At 36.1% G+C, this 16755-nt stretch overlaps 1 long non-coding RNA gene across 1 annotated transcript in view; it reads right to left on the reverse strand.

Annotated features, from left to right (window-relative positions):
• Positions 1 to 286: 286 nt before the first annotated feature.
• LOC134761412 (uncharacterized) overlaps positions 287 to 16755 on the reverse strand; it is a 319447-nt gene continuing 302978 nt past the window's right edge. Inside the window, exons 8-11 of the long non-coding RNA XR_010139996.1 lie at positions 6442 to 6576; positions 5667 to 5730; positions 4590 to 4806; positions 287 to 3706 (exon numbers count right to left, since the gene is read on the reverse strand). This is a non-coding gene — a long non-coding RNA (uncharacterized LOC134761412). The remainder of the gene's footprint in view (positions 3707 to 4589; positions 4807 to 5666; positions 5731 to 6441; positions 6577 to 16755) is intronic.

Consider the following 16755-nt stretch of genomic DNA (forward strand, 5'->3'; position numbering starts at 1 on the left):
ATCTTTTATATTTCGATAGCACTATAAAATTTATAGAGCCCTTGTCTGTACATTACCTCCTTAATCAATTATATTATCTGAACAATATTGGCACATCTCAGAGTCACAAATTCTAAAAGTGTTTCTGTTAAGACTATTGATTGGCTTTCAGAATTATAAATTAAATTAATAATTTCTATACCATTGCAAAAACATTTTGAACATTTTTAGTACATATTTGTATGTTTTCACTTTGAAAAGAGCTACAGTATATAACTATTACTATTAACTTTGGAACAAAAATAAGTTAATGCAGCAGTAGGTTTTATTTGGCATAATAAAGCATTTCTATCCTTCATTATTTATAATTTTATTGAGAAATATGTGCTAATGCAAACAATTTTCATACAAGAATAAAACATAAGGTGGAGCAGTAATTAATATAAAAGGATTCAACAGCACATAAAGGTGGTTAATATATCTACCTCTTCATATATCAATGCCACTTATATTTTGTTGGAAGACACCAAAGATCGAAAATCAAGCATGCTAATTAATTAGTTTCATTCTCAGTTAACTTGAAGGTTGCATATAAACAGGAAATCAGGTTGACTGTGAGCAAGGAGAATGAATAGTTCAGATAAAAAGATCAAGAGGAGAAGGTATACAGGAAGGAAAGGGAAAGAATGTCAGCACGCTTAGCAGAAATAAAAGGTCCCCTTTAATGACTCAAAGTGGAACAATTTCCCCCTATCCTCTCACTGAACACAGGGAAAGTTAGAGGGCAGAATCCATTATATATATGGAGGCTGCAGGATCTGCATATAAACTTTCATATAAAAAAAGTGAATATCTAGTAAGATAGAGAAGAAAAGAAAAGTTAGAAGGATATTCAAAGATAATGTTCTGGATGGCATTGAACAGGCATTTTAGTGAGATTCTTTTGGATATATAGAGATAGGGCTTACCAGGTTTCAAGAAAGGAGGATACAGATATTGTCACAAAAGGACCAGAGATCCCATGCGAAGGACAAAAATACAGCAGGACCACGCATTACTACATCTAAGACTGGATCCAGGACTCTCTGCTGGGCCTGAGCACAGGAGTTCGTGAATCATCACACTCATGGTTTATCTTCGATGAGATTTAGCTAACTCCATTAGTGTTTACTTCTGTGTGTCTACTCTTCCCCGTGCCAAGTGATTTCTTTTCCCTGTAGTCTACATGTTTTCTCTAGCTCACGGCTTCAGTTGCCTCTCAGTTTTAGCTTATTTATAAACTCCCATGGCCTGTACTCTGTATTTGTGGAAAGCAATTCACCTGTCTCTCACAAACTGTCCAATTATCCTTATACTTCCTAACTTCTCTTCAATCAGCTCATATAACCTGCTGGCCTAAGGAGGCTGGCCTATGACTCAGGAGAAAGGCTGAAGTCACAGGCTGGACTGCCCCTCTAGCAAGGGCTTTGTGTAGGACAGTTTTCTTTAGAAAGGGCTATTGGAGTAGCACATTTTATGATGAATAGATCAAGAAAAACAGTCATACCTGAAAACGCTCTGTTGGTTTTCTTAGTCACCTGTGATATCTGAACTTCTGCTCTTATGGTATGGTTCTCAGCTTTATATTTCCACCTAAAACTCTTTTCATCTCAAAGACTAGGAAGCATTATGTTTTTGTTTGCATCAAGAAAAAATTCATATAAGATGAATTAATATATGGATGAATGAAAAGATTTTTTCCACAATTTTGTCCAGTAGATTGGATGATAATAGTGCTTGGCATTAATCATTTTACTTGAAATGTCTGACTTTATATGGTTACTATTTCACAACACTCAAAATTATACATCATGTATTTCTTTTCTTGGATATTCTGTTATCATTTCTCCCGTATAACTTACTGAAGTTAATTAGCAAAACTTTCTTTCTAGTTTCAATGCCTATGTTCTAATTCTTTGGTTTCAGTGATTAGTTTTGGCCATTTAAATATTCTCAAAATTGCATTGATAAAAATACTGATATAGTTAACTATGAATTTTATATTAACTCAAATTCTTATAGATAGTTAGAGCTGTGTACCTCTACTACACCAAGAGAAATTTTTAAAAGTTGGTGAAAAATTGTTTTACTACATTTTAATCTTGCCTGTAGATAACTTCCTGAATAACTTACATAAATAAGATTTTTTTTTCTTATTAGTAATGACAATATTAGAAGTCTATAGGTACAGTTTATATGCATTTTTAATGTCATATTAGTACCAAAATTGTATGAGATTTTATGGCAGGTGGCTTAATCATCATTTCATTGAGTCACATTAAACCACAAAGTTACTCATGATGTCTTGCATGCTTTGCAATGAGAGGTAAGGTATTAACATAGTGTACTTGTTGGCGTACACGCCAAAATTTTTCAATAATTTTGTGGAGTTGAGAGGAGATAATTCATATCTAAAAATTTCTAAGATATAATTCAGATCTTAAAATTTTAAAAATATATACAAATATTGCAAGGAAACCAGACTTTTGTATTTAAAAGCTGCTACTCTGAAGTGGAAATTTGTGTCTAGCAGTTTACATTTTCTTTATAAGATATTCTAAGTTCTGCCTTATGGTAAAGATTCTGTCATGATAAAATCAATCTAAGTTTTACTAATCAAGGAAATTTATTAGCTAAGTGATTATTGATTGGAATTAAAATTTGTGGAAATTTTAAAGGGTAATAGATTTTCAGAAGATACTAGCATTTAGAAAATAAATCACATAATTCATAAAATTTTTAGTAGGATGAATTACATTAACTTGAATGATGATTGCAGTACATATGCCATACCCAAACTAAAGAATGGTGCCACTCGACGATTACAAAAGTTTCTATTCATGTTTCACGCCATTTGAAAAAACACACTTTTTGCATCTATTGATAGGAAAATCAAGATGCTTTTCATTCTCCCAAAGCATATTGCTGCATAACTCTGTTTCTTGTAATGAGTCATGGCAAAAGGTAGAGATAAGTTCAATATTATTTGTTCCTTTTGTTCAATGTATGAAGCCAGAGATTCTTTGTGCCATAGGAACATTAGTATGTCATTTAAATGCTAGTGTATCCCATGTTTTATTTCAAAAAATTGTCAACCACAGCTGTAGCCATGAAGTTAGTATTATGAGCGAATAATAGCAACGGCTTTGCTGTCCTTTCTCTCCACTGTTGTTTCAAACACACACAAAATCAACAGCATATGCAATCTCAATAAAATAACAGAGACGTGATCAATCTGTTGCTTTTTTTGAAATGAGATTAAGTCTATCACATCGTACATCTACCTGTGTATGTTTGAGCTTAATGTTTAAACTTGAAAAAAAATCTGACATTAGAGTAAATAGTGTGAAGGAACAATTGAATTCAGTTGAGGGTCATAACTGTCTCAAGTTTTAACTTTTGGAGAACAGGCCTCTTTGCATAGGCTTCAAATATTTTGAATAAATATTTGTCATAGTGTGTCCGGAATTGGTGGGCTCTTGGTCTCACTGACTTCAAGAATGAAGCCGCAGACCCTTGCAGTGAGTGTTACAGTTCTTAAAAGCGGCGTGTACGGAATTTGTTCCTTCTGAGGTTTGAATGTGTTCGAAGTTTCTTCCTCCTGGTGGGTTCATGGTCTCATTGTCTTCAGGAGTGAAGCTGCAGACCTTCATGGTGAGTGCTACAGCTCATAAAAGCAGTGCAGACCCTAAAAGTGAACAGCAGCAAGATTTATTGCAAAGAGCAAAAGAACAAACCCTCCACAAAGTGGAAGGCAAGCCGACCAGATTGCCACTGCTGCCTCTGGCAGCCTGCTTTTATTCCCTTATCTGGCCCCACGCACATCCTGCTTATTGGTCCATTTTACAGAGAGCTGATTGGTCTATTTTACAGAGAGCTGATTGATCTGTTTTAACACGGTGCTGATTGGTGCGTTTATAATCCCTGAGCTAGACACAAAAGTTCTCCACCTCCCCATTAGATTAGCTACATACAGTGTGGATTGGTGCATTCACAAACCCTGAGCTAGACACAGGGTGCTGATTGGTGTATTTACAAACCTTGAGCTAGATACAGAGTGCTGATTGGTGTATTTACAATCCCTTAGCTAGGCATAAAGGTTCTGGAAGTCCCCACCAGACTCAGGAGCCCAGCTGGCTTCACCCAGTGGATGCCACACTGGGGCTACAGGTGGAGCTGCCTGCCAGTCCTGTGCCGTACACCTGCACTTCTTAGCCCTTGGCCGGTTGATGGGACTGGGTGCTGTGGAGCAAGGAGCAGTGCTTGTCCGGGAGGCTCCGGCTCTGCAGGAGCCCACGGTGGGGGGTTGGGGGGATGCTCAGGCGTGGCGGGCTGCAGGTGCCAAGCCCTGCCCTATGGGGAGACAGCCCGGCAAGCAGGGCTGAGGAGTGTGGGTACACGGCCTGGGACTGGCAGACAGCTCCACCTGAGGCCCAGGTGCTAAGCCCCTCACTGCCTGGGGCTTGCGGGCCGTGTGTGGAGCCCACCGAGCCCACGCCCACCCAGACTTCTAGCTGACCCGGAAGCGCCGCGTGCAGCCTTGGTTCCCGCCCATGCCTCTCCCTCCACACCTCGCCGCAAGCCGAGGGAGCTGGCTCCAGCCTTGCCCAGCCCAGAGAAGGGCTCCCACAGTGCAGCGGCAGGCTGAAGGGCTCCTCAAGCGTGGCCAGAATGGACGCCAAGGCCGAGGAGGCACCGAGAGCGAGCGAGGGCTGAGAGGGCTGCCAGCATGCTGTCAGGATGCTGTCACCTCTCAATAGGCTTCTTTGACAAATATTTATTCAAAACCTATTCAAGGCAGAGGAAATGTATTATGGAGACTACAAATAACTATAAACAATGTAGCTAGAATCTAAACGCATGAAAACAATTAATTTACCCAACAGTAAGACTTTTTAGCCTGCGAGCTCTACATTCAGTAAGAAGAAAGGCAGGCTGAAATTTTGACCCCTTAGTTGCCACATATGAGGAGCCATGCTCTACATATGGGTTTGAAATGTCTCAATGTGGAGCGTTATCATTCACCGTTCAGAAAGCAATGACATAAAAGAAAATCATTAACGATTATTTCAATTATAGAAGATCACGTTGTCAAAATTTGAATGTATAATTTGTGGGCACGAAACTAATACCCGTTATATAGACATAGTCATCAACCATAAGGAAATAGTGTAATAAGAAAATTATACGATTCTTTTTTTTATGTTTCAACTTTTATCTAAGCCTGGGGTTTAATGAACATACATAGAGCCAACAACAGTGCCCAACATGCATTTTTTTCTGAATTATTGCAAAGGATTTTCTTTCCCTCATTTAAGCTTATCAGTGTTCTTTTATACATTCAAATCGGTGTGTGTTTCAATGTCCTACAAGATATCTATATTAAGTTATCTATATTTTCTCCTAGTTTGTTTTTAAGAATGGACAGGAATGATAAAACCAAAGAATTATAGTAGGCAAACAAGAAGTGGACAGTTCAGAAATTCGCATATTTTATTGATATAGTACTGATATCCTTTTGCTTCATAGTAGCTTTTGGAAGGAGATTAAGTTATCTCTACTAATTCCTTTAACTATCTTCTTTGGTTTATCATGCCTCATTGTTGTGGTAATATCCAATAATTGAGTAAGAAAATATTATTACTTACCAATCTTTTAGGTACAAGTATGTGTCATAGCCAGGTATAATTTTAACCCAGAGATGATTTTCTTCTAAAAGCAATTAACATTCTATTTAATGAAATTATGTTGTATACTAGATATAATAACAAAATAATTTTCGTTTTTTTAGGAAAGGAAAATATAAATACAACAAAAATATAAAGTATATTGTGATATTATACTTATAAATAAATAATTTATAATTTATAATAAAAATTACGAAGTATTTATTCCACAAAGTCATCTGACATTGAAGTATTTGCAAACTAAGATTTTATCACATTAATAATGATTTTATTATTTTCATATAGCAAGGAAAACTGGAAAAGAATTGATCAATATTCATCATCAAAGGAATCATTAATTCAAAATAACACAAAATTTGCAGATAGAAAGCCAAAGCTAATAAAAGGTTAATAATTACATTAAATCAAATTTCTACATATAAAAACTGTCAGTCATTTTAATAAGCATAATAAAGAGCACTAATAATACTGAATTTTTATATAACGTATATTTATATATAACAATACTGCATATTTTAGATAAGGCTCTGCTTTTGTATTTCACATTTCTCTAGATAAAATTTCTTGGCTGGGTACAGTGGCTCACTCCTGTAATCCCAGCATTTCAAGAGGCTGAGATGGGAGAATCACTTGAGCCCAGGAGTCGAGACCAACCTGAACTACATAGGGATATACCATCTGTACAAAAAGTTTTTTAAAAAAATTATCCAGGCCTGGTGTATAATTATCCTCTCACCTCTGGTCCCAGCTACTTGGAAGGGTAAGGTGGGAGGCTGTCTTGAGCCTGGGAGGTCAAGGAGGCTGCAGCAAGCCATGATCTAGCCACTGCCCTCCAGTCTGGGTGACTGAGTGAGACCCTGTCTCAAAAAAACTAAAAGGAAAGAACACATTTTATTGCATTTATTCATCCAAATATAGTTCATTTGTAATTGAATAATATTAGCGTAACAAAATTTAAATTTTTCTTCTGTTTGCAGCATCACAGAATGTATTGCTGATATAAATAATTTTCAGTTTTCTACAAAGAACTTATTTATCTGTTAGAAGTTTTCGTAATAAACAAAGGTATTTGGTGAAAGTGAATTCATTATTTCAGTTACAAGAGTCTTGGATAATGCGTTTCAAAGGCATTTCTAACAACTACAATAACAACAGCAATTTAGCCAGTTTCCTATTACATTGAAACTATTAAAACAGCTATTTTGTTGTTTTTTAAAGTCCTCCTAGCAGATTAACATTTCTTTGCATAGTTTAATCCCATCTTTGCATAATGTACAGATGCACACTAGTCTCATATTTATTATCACTTTTCAATTTTTCTGTTAAAAGACATGCAAAATTAAAAATACCCGGTAACTTAGAAATACATAGATAAAAATTCAAAATAAAAAATTGAATACATTTGATGGCTTTGCTAAACTTTCAAAAACAGGACTAAAATGGGGCTTTCTATACATGAAAATTACACTTCTTTTTAAGGTTCAAAACTAGTGGATTAAACTCTTGCATGAAGACTCCTTTGATTTTAGTTAAGTTTATCATTTCAGAAGAAGCAAATCTTATGTTTTTTCCCTGTAAAATTGAAGGTGTGCAGATGACCATATTATTTAATTTGAAAGGGATCATCTGACCTCAGTTTACTTGATAATATGACTTCTTAAACTCTTCAAACTTTTTTTTTTCTTTCTACCAACTAAGCTGTAAGAATGCTATGAAAATTGGTAAAAACTAATCAGTAAATTGAGATGATGTTTGACAATTGTGTTTCAAGGCCTGAGAACACACTCTTGAGGATAATCCTTTATGTGGTGCTATATTTGGCAGGCATTGTTGCTCAATATAAAATTTTCTTACTTATGCTACGTATGGTTTTTTAAAATTCTGTTTTGCATTTTAGATCTGTGACTTTTTTGTGGGAAATGTTGCTCTCCTAGGAGCATATGTGTCATTGTTTGTAGCATTTATCCAGCATTGTAACTTAGTTTTCTGTTTGTTTGTTCGTTTTTTGATAAACCTCCAATCTCATCTGGACTATCAGATTTCAAAAACCAGCTGAAGATTTGGATGTGAATTCTGGATGTTAAAAGAGTTGTTCAGGTTTCATCAGTACCAAAGGGAATTCCTTTTTCTTAGAGGTGAATGAATGAATTCTACATTCTAGGTGTTATATGAGGAGAGATAAACATTTGATTAATATATGGCAATGAGTCATCTGATTACAGCTATTACCACGGGGAAAGTAGAATATCTGTTTCAATCTCTTTCTAATTTTATCTCTTCCTCTTTAGAATATTAAAGGAAGAAAAAATTGTCAACTAGTATTCCTAAAGTAATTCCATAATAATTTTGAATTATTTATCTTTTATGCTAATTGGTATATTTGCCAAGATCAGATTACAAAACTATAAACCAAGACCACTTTGCAGAAAATGTTTTTTCTTTGGTTAGTATGGATTGCAACATATATTGGATATCTTGAAGAGGGAGAGAGAAGTGGAGAGATGGCTTGAAGCTAAAGAAGATTACTTCCCAATCACCCCAGCCCCCAGTGTATACTTAAAAAAAAAAAAAGAAAAACCCTTGACTATTCTTGACTACTTTTTTCCTCTCCTTTACAAGAAAATCACTCTTTAGTTACTCATTTCCTTTCCCCATGGTCAGGTTGCCTGCATCTCCAAACACTTGTAAGTACTGTATGTTCTGACATATCCTGAAGTCATGCATTAGCACCTTTTCATTCAGCAAAGGGTGAGAACAGATATCTTTTGGCAGCTGACAGCAGGGCGCAGGCAGCAAGTCGGGGAAGGAAGCGGACGACCGAGGACACTGTGGTGGCCTAGTGGCTAGCAGGACTAATGCACCAGCTGTGAATAACCCCTTTTTCCCCTCCTATCTACCCAACAGATGTCTCTCTGTCATTGTCATGTCCTCAAGCTATCCCAGTAAATGATTTGTGCATTGCAACTGAGTCACCAATGTGGCAATTGAACCTCTTCACAGCTCAGAATTGTTGATGTGTGCACGGAGGGCCCTGTGGTTGTACTGAACGCATGTATGAACAGGGATGAACCGCAGAGGGACTGGGGGGCAAGCACCCGAGAAAGAGGATGAGAAAGGGAAGCAGGAGCCAGAGAGGATACTGAAATGTCAAGGTTACCTTGTTTTGCCTGGAGAATTAAAAGGAAGGGCACATTATTATGTCTGCCTCTATTTGGTCTTTTGGCTCTCTTAGGCTGAAGCAGCCCCTTGCTGCTCTGGTAGATATACATATCACTTTGAAAGATTAAAAAATGAAGAATGCAGTGATCTGTATTGCATATATGCTTTATTCTGTGGAAAGAATGTTAATAAATACTGAGAGCCTGCAAAGTTTGCAAATATAAATAATGTGGCATTTCAAAGTCTGTCAGTAAATGTAATTGAATTTTTCAATGTAAAAATATAGTTCAGTTATAAATTGGAGTCATGCTTGACATTAGTTGGGCATTAGAAGATATTAATTAGATACTGCTCACTTCTCTCTGATTTCTTTGTATTAAGTGAATTTTCAGGAAAGAGGAATTTGCAAGCATGCAGTTTAGAGATTTTTATTCTCAAAAACAAACTGCTTGGTAATTTTTAGTGGAGAAATAAATGCTTTTTTCAAAAATCTTGTCAGTGAGCTGTCTAAAAATGCCCTTCCCAATATGAACACAATATGGAAAAGCTAATCCATTTTAATACTTTGTAATGATAATAAGCTACAGTGAACAAGTAGCCTAGGGAAAAGATAGTAGTAGTCACCTTTAAACAGAAAGAGAATAGCAAGTAATTGTACATTTTTACACTAGGCTGATGACAACATTTCCTGTGACTTTGAACTTACTTTGGCTGTCACCATCCTGGCAAACATTTTGCATATCAATCAGACAGTTGTGTTTCTTGCATGACATTTGCAGCATAATGCAGAAATTTACTTATGTGATCTTTGTATGTAAGCAGACAGTTTATAAGTAAATAATTGTGCTCCTTCATGCTACAGAGGAGAATTTAACCTGCAATGTGGGACTGCTAAGACCTTTTATATATCAACACAACATGCAGTTTCCATTTAATGTTCTTACTCTTGTTTAAATCAGTCTTCATCTTTGTTTGGCATGATTCACCCTATGTGATTTATGTGGTTGTAGGGTGCTGCATGTGTGTGTGTGTGTTTTCCAGCAGTTAATTACTTGGACTGAGATTCCAGAAATAGTTTTTATAATAGTGTTTGAATCTTAATTTCTTCAAGACTTGTCATGGTAATTTTTTGTTTTATATTTGACAAAGTCTGTAACTAATCACCAGAAAAAGAAGCATATCTAGATATTGACTTTTAAAATTGCATAATTTTAATTTCTTGGGCTTGTTTGAGTATTTTTTTCTAGTCTGTATTACCTAACGTTTTTGGGACACCATTACATAAAAACAGATTTTTGAGGTTTTCAATTTAAAATGTGAAAGTATCCAGGTTCTATGCTCTGTAGTGTTCTTCAGAATAGTTTCCTTCCAAATAAATAATAATATTTAAATGCTATATTTATTTTAGAAAAAAATGTAAAGTGCCCCCACATTGCATAATGTATGTTACTCAAAAATATTTTTATGGTATCATTTTATAGTTAAATTTCCCTTCCATATTCTGCTTGGAGATGAACAATTTTTTTAGGATTCGTTTTTGGAGGCAGGCAATCACTTACCTGGTTTGAATTAAGACTCTTCAGATACACTCTGCTGCCTATGAATAATCTCTCAGTAAATACTAGTACTTGTTACATTAATAAAACATCTTTAAAAATACATGTTTTCTATTCTAATATAACTTTAGGTCTTGTAGAGTCTAATAAAATATGTTCAGTTGTACTATGTGAACACTTTATACCTACTTCTGATATGTGTATGGGTTAATTGATAATTAGCTTCCAAGGTTACAGAGAGAAAATAGAATGCAGGCTAGCCCTAGGAACTGGAAAGAACGAAAATTAGAAAATGAAAGAAAAATAATGAAAGAATTGGAGCAAATTGTAAACTTTCTTTAGGAAAAAAAACCATAAAATTTTAATTTGTCACTATTCAATGCAACATTTTCTTTTCATGGCCAAGAAAACGAAGTAAAAGGAAAAAGTAAGCGCTAAATTGTTTCAGTGATAGCTAGCTGACTCCTACTCATTCATGCTTAGCTGTCAAGCCAGAGACATTCTGTATCCTCTGCATTTAAACTTAGCCATGTGACTAGTTCTTACCAAATTAATATGAAATGAATTGATGTGTGTCAGTTCTGGGTTGAGGTAGATACTTATGTAGGTAGAGACTACCACTAAAGACTCTCTCCATTTCTGCCAGATAAATAAAAGTGGGGCCATAGTATAAGAGTAATTTGGATTTCTGAGTTACTTCTTAGGAGGAAAGCTCTAAACATATCAGAAAGACATGAGAAACATATATTTAATGGTTTACCTACTGTAGTTGGGCAGTTTGTTTCCACTACCACCCTCCCTATTACAGATATTAATTAACATTTATTTCCTCCTGTGTACATTTATTCAATCCTCACAAAATCTTTACAAAATAGATATTATGAAATCTATTTTGTAGTAGAGGCTTCTGAGACTTTGTATATTTGATTGACTTGTTCAACACAACAACAGCATTAGAATTTGAGCTTCCTGTTTGAGACCTAAATTTATACTGTTTCCAGCATACTTCTTCAATGGTCTACTTTTAAAATCCTTATATTTATATTAATTTGACGTGACATGTACGCATTAGTGGTGAAGAATACGGTTGTATGTTCTTTATAATATAATGACAGATTGGAAGTTAGGAACTGCTCCACAATCTGAAAATACCTTCAAGTGAATGGGATGAAAGCAAGGTATACCTTTCTTTGTAAGATGATAAATTATTTTAGTGTCAATTGGCTTTATAGAAGATGAATAAAACTAAAAATTAATCCCCAGGAAGGCTTAAAAACATTGTTTATGTTATGAAAGACATATCATTGGGCTTTATAAAACCAATTGGGTAAGTGCTAATGCTGTTGATACTACGACTAATTCAGTTTTTCATCTGCCTTTTTTTCTGCTAAGCGTACTTATATACTTACATTATTTGAATTTTCTGATATCTATCTATTCATCCTCTCTTGCTGCCAAAACTTATATTTAGAAAATACAGATCCTGTATTTCTAGAAATCAGAGTACCTATGAAGCATTTGAATATTTCCCAATTCAATGCACTTACCTGGGAATGTATTTAGGTAATGGCACTTTTTGGTTATTTGTAGTTTTGCCACTAACAGGCAACTATTGTTCAGTCTTTTACATTATACCACTTTCGAGAAGGAGAGTGAGGAATTCATTTATCAGAATGTTTGATCCATATTATTCTTAATAACAAGAGTCCCATAGGCTTCAGTTTTAGAAAAATTTATATGGTTCACTAGTTGTTTCAGAAATAGATGAAGATACAATGGTAATTCAAGCTTGTCCCAGTGGTTCTCGAACTTTTCACAACATTGGAAATACCTGATGGGTATGTTAAGGCAAATTGCTAGACCCTACCACCAGAGATTTTGACTCAGTAAGTGTAGACTAGCGCTCGCTAGTTTTATAAGTTTACATCTGATAATAATGTTACTAATCCAGTGACTACACTTTGAGGATCATGTTCTAGAACAAAATGCTTTCAGGTGAATTTGTTTAGCAATGAACACATATGAAAATATGCCATGTCAAAGTTCTTTCAGTATCACCTTGTAAAAGTTAAAAAAAAAAAAAAAAAAAAAAAGGAAGAGAAAAAAGTCCAAATGATTGGCCTTTAACATCTGCTTTGTTCAGTTATTGGATGAAGGGGGTGCAGATAGGCATGCTCTCTGGTGCGGTGTTGCTCTGCAGCTGAGGCAATCCCTGAAGAAGGGGCTGGCAGCTGAAAGCTCTCTGTGGACACCACTCCCAATAGCTGGAGCAAGTCCTTTCTTGAAGGGGATTTGAGTGGACATCTGCATGTCCACCACACTCAACTTAAAATTTTCAAAGCCTTGTATTATTTGGAGTTGACCTGATTTTCATATCTCTAACATGTAATTCTCCCTTTTGTTAAATAAGATCCACTTACCCACACATTGCTGTACACAAGCCAAGCTTTTTCCTTTTTTCAGTTCAAAGTTTTCCCCATACTGTTATATCTTTCTGAAATGCTATTCTTTCATTCTCCTCACCAGTAATTCTCCTGATTTGTTTCTTATATAAGACCCCTGACAAAATGTTTCATCTCAGGTTTATCATTCTGGCTAATGGGGCTCCCCCTGAAAAATCTCTGTAACTGTACTCTTTCCATTTCAGTCATAGCACTTACCACTTTTTGCAATTTTCTCTATAAACTTGTGTTGTTGTTGTTGTTTTTTTTTCCTATCCCCTCTATAGATCTTAACCTCAATGGGAACAGAAGCTATGTTGTTCACCAGGGTAAACCCAAAATCATGAAGAACATAGGCTGGTAGCCCTAATGCAGGCTTTTTTTTAAAATATCTGCTGTAAGAGTATGGTAGAGATGATCACCAAAAGTTCCTGACCCTTCCATAGTATAGAGTTATTGTAGAGTGATGGGTAACTGTGTGGCCATGGACTACTTCCTTTGCCCCATCCACTGCCTGTAGTGGTTCCTAATCATGAATAATTTTAACCCCAGGGATATTTGGCAATCTCTGGAAACATTTTTAGTTGTCACAACTTGGAGGAAGGTGGGTTGCTACTGGCATCTAGTGAGTATAGACCAGTGATACTGCTAAACATTCTATAGTACACACAATAGGTTGCTACAACAAAGAATTTTCTTGCCCAAAATACCAGTAGTAGTAGCAAGGTTTAGAACATCTGTGTTTTAGTCTTCTACTCCCGCTTTAATAAATTATCATACACTCACTGTTATAAAACAACACAAATTTATTATCTTTACGGTTCTTTTATGGGTTCACAGAGCTAAAAATCAAAGAGTCTGATTGAATTCTATTCCTTTCTTGAAACTTAAGGAGAATCCATATCCCTCCTCTTTTTTGAGACGGAGTCTCACTCTGTCACCCAGGCTGGAGTGCAGTGGCATGATCTCATCTCACTGCTACCTCTACCTCCTGGGTTCAAGAGATTCTTCTGCCTAGGCCTCCCGAGTAGCTGGGAATATAGGTGTGCGCAACCATGCTTGGCTAATTTTTGTATTTTGTTTAGTAGAGACGGGGTTTCACCATGTTGGCCAGGCTAGTTTCAAAGTCCTGACCTCAGGCCACCCACCTTGGCCTCCCAAAGTGCTGGGATTACAGGCATGAGCCACCACACCCGGCCCATATCCATCCTTTTTTTTTTTTTTTTTTTTTTTTAGCTGCTAGAGGCTTCCTGCATTTCTTAAGCTTGTGGCCTCCTTCCTCCAGCTTCCAAGCCAGTGACGTTGCATCTTTCTGGCCATTCTTCTATAGTCATACCTCCCTCTGACCATGCCAGGAGGGTTCTCCTATATAAAGAAATGATTAGATTGGGTTCCCTGGATAAGCCAGAATAATCTTTTTTATATTTAGTCCCTTAATCACATCTGCAAAGTTCCTTTGGCCACTAATTCAGAGGATCTGACCATCTTATGGTTGGGGGCAGAATTTTGCATACAACACCTGGGATATGTACGTAATTTTTGCCAGTGGAAAATTAACATTATCAATGTGTGTTCATTCTGATCTAATGGGTTTAAAAAGTGAGTCTGCTGTCTCTCCTCTTTTTCCTTTCTATAATAATCTTGACTCCAGATATTCCAAAAGTCAATAATCTTGACTCTAAAAGATGAAAGATAACAAAATCACAACGTGGAAGTCAAGCCAGGAAGAATAAGTGTGAGACAGTTGTGTGAGTGAACAATATATATTTTTATATTAATTTCTATAAGCTTCTGGTATTATATTAAGCCATAGGGCCTTGAGTTTATCTATTACAGCAGCTAGCATTCTTATTGTTATTATTATTGAAAATGATACCTTAGGTTATAACAAAAAGCTTAAAATAGGTTGCGTTGTTTTAGCAGTCAGCTGGCAAGTGACAAGGAAATTAACATCAGAAGAAACACTTTCTTCTGAAGCCCTACACCAGACTTATTGAATGAGAGACTTCTATTGTGTGTGAAATCCATAGGGATTTCATAGTTTTTCTATAAGGGAGCACACATAACCTTAACTAACACTGTGAGAAACTGGCTGAGTGGATAAATTACTAGGTAAATAAAACAATACATTTCTGAGTTTATATTGCTCACTTATAAAAATAAATAGAAATCACTGTATGTATGAGCAACAGTAAATAAGTATCCTTGGCACAGATTCCAATAACATCAGCTGGATGAACACTGGAATCATGAAGTGTTATTGGCATACCAACAAATGCAAGAAATGCTGAATAGAGGTAACCATAAGCACAAACAGATTACCTTCATTTTTCATGTAGCATTCATTATGATTTGCAAACACTAAAATATAAAGGCGCTCTTCTCTACCTTCTGAACACTATGTAACCTGTAGATAGTAACAAGGAAGTATGAAAAAAATCCAACTCCTGAGGCAAAGTAATCTAAACTGTAACTACTGACTCAGGTGATGTGGTTCCCTTCTCCCTCCCATCAGGAATCAGGATTGGAGAGGGTGAGGAGGCTTCGGTGTTTATTTGCACTGTAGGATGAGGGACTGCAGGTGATGTCTTGGAGAAGGTAATAATCTGGATATAGAAGACACAAGGGTTCCCTGGGAAGCACTCTTACCCCATCCTAAGAGAGGAATTGATTTTTGCCTTTCCACGTCTCTACTTGATAACTGCACAAAGATATGCTGGCATTTTACTCCAGTTAATCTTGCCTTCTTTCTTCTAAGATAAGTGTATATTAAGACAGTGAGTCTCATGTAGAGTTGTTTCTTCCTTCTCAAAATCTAGAGTTTAGCCATAAAGTTAATCGTTATATAATGACTCCCAGTTTTAAGTAAAGATGAGAGTCATAGAATTCAAAGGCAACTTTGATACTTGATAGAACACTAAAAATACTTCACATATTTCTGAAGAAAGATAAGAATTAAGTTATTAGTACCCAGAAACATCTGTATAATTCTATCTCTTCTCATCAGAGTTCTGTTCCCCAAGTCTGGAAGATACTATCACTGACTGGTAGCTACCATTTCATTAGAAATCCCAAAGATGTTTAATTTTTAATTTTCAACTGAATTTAACCATTGAAAGCACCATAATAGGAGATTAATGACTGATGAAACAGTGCCATTAGTAGCATATCATTCGTGAAATGTAAATTTCACAATTCAAAACTGCCTTATACATGGAAACACATCACTCCCTAAACTATGTGTAAGTTGAGGGCAAAGACAAATTTTGCGTAGGTTTGAGGAATTTTTTAAAGGGTGAACATATTCTTATCCACATATTTTGTCCTTATACATAACTAGTTCAAATTGCCCTCTCATCTATAAAATTGGTATAAATTCATGTATGTAATTCTATATCTTTGCTGTATCTCAAATACTTTTCTTAATCCAATATATCCTCTGTATGAATTCCTATGGTTTTTATTCTTGAGGCAAGTGATATATTTCTGTGACGTTGAGTGGTAGTATATGATATAAAGAACCCCATGAGATTAATTTGGGGCCTATGTAAATACAACAAGAATGTTGAGAGGTTTCAAAAGCAAATGTAGGCTGGGCGCGGTGGCTCACGCCTGTAATCCCAACACTTTAGGAGGCTGAGGCGGGTGGATCATGAGGCCAGAAGATCGAGACCATCCTGGCTAACACAGTGAAACTCCGTCTCTACTAAAAATACAAAAAATTAGCCAGGCGTGGTGGCAGGTGCCTGTAGTCCCAGTTACTCAGGAGGCTGAGGCACAAGAATCGCTTGAACCTGGGAGGCAAGAGGTTGCAGTGAGCCGAGATTGTGCCACTGCGCTCCAGTCTAAGCGATAGAGCAAGCCTTCGTCTAAAAAAAAAAAAAAAAAAAAAAT

The sequence above is a fragment of the Pongo abelii genome, chromosome 4 (genome assembly GCF_028885655.2).
Source record: "Pongo abelii isolate AG06213 chromosome 4, NHGRI_mPonAbe1-v2.0_pri, whole genome shotgun sequence".
Taxonomy (NCBI): Eukaryota; Metazoa; Chordata; class Mammalia; order Primates; family Hominidae; genus Pongo; species Pongo abelii.